Here is a 7,048-nt window from a genome sequence, read left to right on the forward strand (position 1 = left end):
ATTGTAGATATTATTTTATATATTTTTTTAAATTTAATATATAATATTTATTAATAATAAAATTTTTAATGTTAACTAAAAATTAATTTGTGGAACTTAAAAAAATTTAATTGAATTATAAACATAAACAACAATAGTTAAAATGTAAAAGGTAAAGTAAAGTAGTAAAAATTCTAACTCCCTCACTTTGGAACCTTACTCTACTGTCTCTCTGCGCCTCCACTCCACTGAACAACAATGGAGCTCCTGTTGGAAGAAGAAGCACCGGCATAGCCTCCTTTCAACGGTATGCCTTGCCTTCGTCTCCTCTGCTGTCATCTTCTGCATCGTAGTTGTGTCGTGTGCGTCGTCGTCGTGTTCTAGTGTGCGTCAGCGTCTCCTGTGCGCAGTTGTTGGCTTCTGTGGTGGTCGTCATCGTCGTGGTCTTTGTCGTGGTCGTCATCGTCGTTGTTCGTGGTTGTTGTTCCTGCTCCTCTGCTCGTCCTGCGTCGTCCTCTGTCTCTGCTGGTCTGTTTTGGCCGTTCTTCCTCTGCTACTGGTTTGGTTTGTCTGCTCTTTCTGTGTTGTTGGTCTGGTTTGGCCATTCTTCCTCTGTTGTTGGTCTAGTCTGAGTTCTGCTCTGCTAAAGGTAAATGTATGTTATTTGAATATTGTTTCCTATATTGTTCTTTGATAATCTGAGTTTTGATTCTGTTGAATTCTTGTTGTCTATGAAAATATTGTTGTATAATCTGTTTGATAATATGATTTTTGGTTATTTGGGAAGTTGATTTTGATAATTTTTTTTGTTCCATTATTTTGATTCTATTTTTTGCCTTTTTATTCTATGATTTTGATTCTATTTTTGCTTATATTTTTGTGTTTGTGAATTGAATGTCTTATTGTGGTTACTACGTTATCCTTATTAATATAGAAATATTAATTTAATATTGTTATTAATTTATGTTTTTTACGGTGCATTGAATTAGGATAGTTTGTATTGGGGAGTTATAGGGAACTACCTCGGAATTTAGTTTAGATAGAGCCCTTTGAAAATGGTAGTCGCTGTAATGCTAGGTTATGTCTTCTTGCTGTTTTTTCCACTCTTTTTTTATTTCCTTCTATCTGTTCTCATCTCCTGCAGAAATTAGTCTAATAGTCAAATACTAGAAATATTGGATTAATTTTGATAGGCATACTCTTGAGTTTAGAAAGTGCCTCAATGAATTACTTTTGGGTATTGCCTTCTCTCAATCTGGTGTGAAAAATCAAATACATTGTCCTTATCCCGAATGCAATAATTTTTTGTTCAAAATTAGAAATAAAGTTCATAATCATGTGCGCCAATGGGACATAATGACTTCAAATAAAATGTAATACCCTATTACACAGAACCTTATGCTCAAGTCTTAAAGTAGAGGTGGCGAGGTATTAGGACCTCTAAAATAATATATATGTGTGTGTGTAATAATTTGGAGAATGTAATATACGAGGAGCCCTGAAGGATAGTTAGAGCAAAATCGTAAAATTAAAAGTGTGGCGCTCAGAAATAACGTTTACTTGCGTACGAATAAAGCTTAAGCAGATATATAAATATATAGGCAAAGAGGTTAGAAGGTCAAGGATGCACGATAATCAAGCTCTTAACTCGACCTGCGAAGCAAAGGTCGACAAGAGTGTACATATATATATACAACCCAAAATTATCACAGAAACATAACAGAACACTTATCTCTCCAAAAGTCCACTCAAAAAGGCAAAATACAAATATATATATATATATATAGAGTCTATATACATAAATATACACTTAGAATAATCCAAAATACAGTAATCCCAATCTTCGCTTGCAGAATGAACTCCAAACGCTTACCGAGGTGTCTCTCGTCCTGCATCTGAAAAAACAACAGTATTATATGGGATGAGAACTGGGGGTTCTCAGCATGGTAACAGTGTCCACATCTCTCACATATAATATCCCGGAAAAGTCGAAGGCGATCTTAGAACTTCGACAATCAGATTATAAAACTTAAAGATAATAAAATTGTAAACCACAAATAGGATATATAGGTCATCTACGGTTCTAAATCTTAATTAAACTCTAACTGAAACCCTCCATCATCTACTTTCCTCCAAAACCTCCAACTCTGGTGGAACCACATAGACAATCAAGCAGACAATGGCAAACACAAGTAGAGTACAAATTACAGCAGGTAGCAAATTTAGCAAGTAGGCATAATAATCACATAGGCAAGCCCAATTAATGCAAAATTATACAAGACACACAAATGCATATGATGCATGCCTGTCCTATGGTTGGTGATATCATCTGTCGGTTATATAGACAGCCCGACATGTCCTAGTAGCTAACCATGGACAGAAACACCCATTGCGGAGCAAGTGAGTTTTAGCTACAACCCCCATGCTACTACCCACTTAACCGAGAGCGAGTGAAAGAACTACTACTACCGCTACTACTCAGGCGGGTGTTTAAAAGCTCAACCTTGAGCAAGCGGAATAATCCAGTACTGCTGCTACTACCCAGGTGATGCCAGGGCATTTTGGCTAGCTTTACAACCCATTTTTTAGTATGTTTTAGATTAGTTTCATGCATTTTCTTAGTCAACAAGAAAGCATTTGGATGAGCTATATATGCATGTCTTGATTCAATCAACATTGTGAATTATACACATTCTCATGAGATTAATGCAAATAACTACTTGATGTAATGAATGATGTATTATCTTGTGATTATAGCAAAGGTTTGATGCAATTGTTTGATTGATGATAGGCAAAAAGTAGCAGAGGAAAGCAGGAGGGGAGTGGCGTTAGTGGCCATGTTAACGCCAGTATCAACGCCAGCTTCTAAGGGAGGAGTGGTGTTAGTGGCCACGTTAACGCGACTAATGCCAGTACTAACGTGGGAAGGCAAGCTTGGTGGTGTTAGTAGTGGAGTTAGCCACTCACAAACGCCAGCGACAAGGGCAAGATTGGTGGCGTTAGTGGCCACGTTAATGCCACTAACACCAGCGATAACGTGGAGTGATGAGCGGATATTTTATACGCTTTTTGGGGTTAATTTCATATAGCTTTTAGTATGTTTTAGTTAGTTTTTAGTTTATTTTCATTAGTTTTTAGGAAAAATTTATATTTCTGGACTTTACTATGATTTGTGTATTTTTCTGTAATTTCAGATATTTTTTTGGCTGAAATTGAGGGAGCTGAGCAAAAATCTGATTCAGGCTGAAAAAGGACTGCTGATGCTGTTGGATTCTGACCTCCCTGCACTCAAAGTGGATTTTCTGGAGCTACAGAACTCGAAATGGCGTGCTACCAATTGCGTTGGAAAGTAGACATCCTGGGCTTTCCAGAAATATATAATAGTCCATACTTTGCTCAAGGATAGACGATGTAAACTGGCATTCAACGCCAGTTCTCTGCCCAATTCTGGCGTCCATCGCCAGAAAAGGATTAAAAGTTGAAGTTCAACGCCAGAAATGGATCCAAACCTGGCGTTGAACGCCCAAAATGGCCTTATGCACGTGAATTGCTTAAGTCTCGGCCCCAGCACACACTAAGTGGGCCCCAGAAGTGGATCTCTATACCATCTGTTATGGTTTACTCAATTTCTGTAAACCTAGGCTACTAGTTTATTATTTAAACAACTTTTAGAGACTTATTTTGGATCTCATGACATTTTTAGATCAAAAACTTTGTACTCTTTGACGGCATGAGTCTCTAAACTCCATTGTTGGGGGTGAGGAGCTCTGCTGTGTCTCAATGAATTAATGCAAGTATTTCTGTTTTCTATTCAAACATGCATGTTCCTATCTAAGATATCCATTCGTGCTTAACTATGGAGAAGGTGATGATCAGTGACCTTCATCACCTTCCTCAATCCATGAACGTGTGTCTGACAACCACCTCCGTTCTACATCAGATTGAATGAATATCTCTTAGATTCCTTAATCAGAATCTCCGTGGTATAAGCTAGATTGATGGCGGCATTCATGAGAATCCGGAAAGTCTAAACCTTGTCTGTGGTATTCCGAGTAGGATTCAGGGATTGAATGACTGTGACGAGCTTCAAACTCGCGAGTGCTGGGCGTAGTGACAGACGCAAAAGGAGGGTGAATCCTACTCCAGCATGATCGGGAACCTCAGATGATTAGCCGTGCTGTGACAGAGCATTTGGACCATTTTCACAAGAGGAGGGGATGTAACCATTGACAACGGTGATGCCCCAACACACAGCTTGCCATAGGAGGACGTGCGTGCGTGAATCAGAGAACAGAGAAAAGCAGAAATTCAGAAGACAAAGCATCTCCAAAACTCCAACATATTCTCCATTACTGCATAACAAGTAACTTTTAACCCATGCTCTCTTGTTCATTCACAATTCAACTGATAAATATAATTGACTTCCTGACTAAGAATTGCAAGATAACTATAGATTGCTTCAAACCAACAATCTCCGTGGGATTCGACCCTTACTCACGTAAGGTATTACTTGGACGACCCAGTGCACTTGCTGGTTAGTGGTACGAGTTGTGAAAAGTGTGATTCACAATTCGTGCACCAAGTTTTTGGCGCCGTTGCTGGGGATTGTTCGAGTTTGAACAACTGACGGTGAATCTTGTTGCTTAGATTAGGAAATTTTTGTCTTTTGAGTCAGAGTCTTTTATTTTCTTTTCAAAAAAAAAAATTTTTTTTATAATAATTTCTCTATTAAGTTTTGTGCCAAACTTTAAGTTTGGTGTTTTCTTGTTGATTTCCCTTTAGTTTTCGAAAATTTTAGTTTGGTTTTCTAAAAATTTTAAGTTTGGTGTTCTTGTGAGTCTTCAAAGTGTTCTTGAATTTTTCTTGTGTCTTGATCTTAAAAAAATTTTAAGTTTGGTGTTCCTTGGTGTTTTCTCTCCAAAATTTTCAAAAACAAGGAGCACTAGATCTAAAAATTTTGAATCCTGTGCTATCTTATTATTTTTCTCTCTCCTCTTTAAATTCAAAAATATCTTTTCTCTTTATTTTAAAGCTAATTTTCGAAAATTACCTTTAAAATTCAGATTTTTATTTCAAAATTTAAAACCTTTTTCAAAAATCATCATATCCTTTTCAAAACTTCCTAACCACCTTCTCTCTCTCCTCATTTTTTCAAAAATTTTTAACCATTTTTTTTATTTTACATCATCTCCCTTTCTCCATCATGGATCTAAATGGAAATGAACAGTCCAGGAGGACTCTGGGGTCATATTCTAACCCCTCTATTGCTTCATATGGGAGTAGCATCTGCATGCCCTCCATTGGAGTCAGTAGCTTTGAGTTAAATCCTCAGCTCATCATCATGGTGCAGCAAAGTTGCCAGTATTCTGGTCTTCCACAGGAAGAACCTACAGAGTTTCTGGCACAGTTTCTACAGATTGCTGACACAGTACATGATAAAGAAATAGATCAGGATGTCTACAGACTGTTACTGTTTCCATTTGCTGTAAAAGATCAAGCTAAGAGGTGGTTGAATTACTCAAAATTCACCTAAGGACAATAAGAGCCCAGGGAAAAGTAATTCTGGAATTAAAACGCCAGAAATTTGGTGGAAAGCTGGCGCTGAACGCCCAGACCATGCTCAGGACTGGCGTTCAACGCCAGAAACAAGGCAGGACTGGCGTTCAACGCTAGAAATAGGCAAGGATCTGGCGTTGAATGCTCAAAATGGGCAAGACCTGGCGCTGAACGCCCAAAATGGGCACAGTTCTGGCGTTTAGACGCCAGGAACAGATAATGAGTTAGCGTCTCACGTCACTCCAGCTTCTAACTCTGGCACTCAATTGCCAGTGAGGGATCAGACACACACATGTGCTGATGACAACCCCTCTAAAAAGGCTTCTTCAACCACTTCTGTAGGCAATAAACCTACAGCAACTAAGGTTGAAGAATATAAAGCCAAGATACCTTATCCTCAAAAACTCCGGAAAGAGGAGCAGGATAAGCAATTTGCTCGCTTTGCAGATTACCTCAGGACTCTTGAAATAAAGATTCCATTTGCAGAAGCACTTGAGCAAATACCTTCTTATGCCAAGTTCATGAAAGAGATCTTGAGTCATAAAAAGGATTGGAGAGAAACAAAAAGAGTTCTCCTCACTGAAGAATGCAGTGCAGTCATTCTGAAAAGCTTTCCTGAGAAGCTCAAAGACCCTGGTAGTTTTCTGATACCATGCATATTAGAAGGTCAATGCACCAAGACAGCTTTATGCGATCTTGGGGCAAGCATCAACCTAATACCTGCATCCACTATCAGAAAGCTTGGCTTAACTGAAGAAGTTAAACCAACCAGGATATGTCTCCAACTTGCTGATGGCTCCACTAAATACCCATCAGGCGTGATTGAAGACATGATTGTCAGAGTTGGGCCATTCGCCTTTCCCACTGACTTTGTTGTGTTGGAAATGGAGGAGCACAAGAGTACTACTCTCATTCTAGGAAGACCCTTCCTAGCAACTGGACGATCCCTCATTGACGTCCAATAGGGGGAAATAACCCTGAAAGTCAATGATGATGAGTCTAAGTTGAACGCTGTCAAAGCCATGCAGCATCCTGACACATCAAAAGACTGCATGAATGTTGATCTTATTGACTCTTTGGTAGAAGAGATCAACATGGCTGAGAGTCTCGAATCAGAGTTGGAAAACATCTTCAAAGATGTTCAGCCTGATTTAGAGGATTCAGAGGACATGAAAGAGCCTCTGAAAATTTTTCTGGAAGAAGAAAAACCTCCTAAACCCGAGCTCAAGCCATTACCACCGTCCTTGAAATATGCATTTCTGGGAGAAGGTGACACTTTTCCAGTGATCATAAGCCCTGCCTTAAATTCACAGGAAGAGGAAGCACTTATTCAAGTGCTAAGGACACACAAGACAGCTCTTGGGTGGTCCAGAGGTGACCTTAAGGGCATAAGCCCAGCTAGATGCATGCATAAAATCTTATTGGAGGATAATGCCAAACCAGTGGTTCAACCACAGAGGCGGCTAAATCCAGCCATGAAAGAAGTGGTGCAGAAAGAGGTCACCAAATTACT

At 38.9% G+C, this 7,048-nt stretch overlaps 1 long non-coding RNA gene across 1 annotated transcript in view; it reads left to right on the forward strand.

The window, feature by feature from the left end:
* The window catches only part of LOC110265952, an 18,393-nt gene that overhangs the window by 7,775 nt on the left and 3,570 nt on the right, over positions 1-7,048 (forward strand). Inside the window, exon 2 of the long non-coding RNA XR_002352657.1 lies at positions 6,352-6,353. This is a non-coding gene — a long non-coding RNA (uncharacterized LOC110265952). The remainder of the gene's footprint in view (positions 1-6,351; positions 6,354-7,048) is intronic.

Source organism: Arachis ipaensis, chromosome B08, assembly GCF_000816755.2.
Source record: "Arachis ipaensis cultivar K30076 chromosome B08, Araip1.1, whole genome shotgun sequence".
In the NCBI taxonomy this organism is placed as follows: domain Eukaryota; kingdom Viridiplantae; phylum Streptophyta; class Magnoliopsida; order Fabales; family Fabaceae; genus Arachis; species Arachis ipaensis.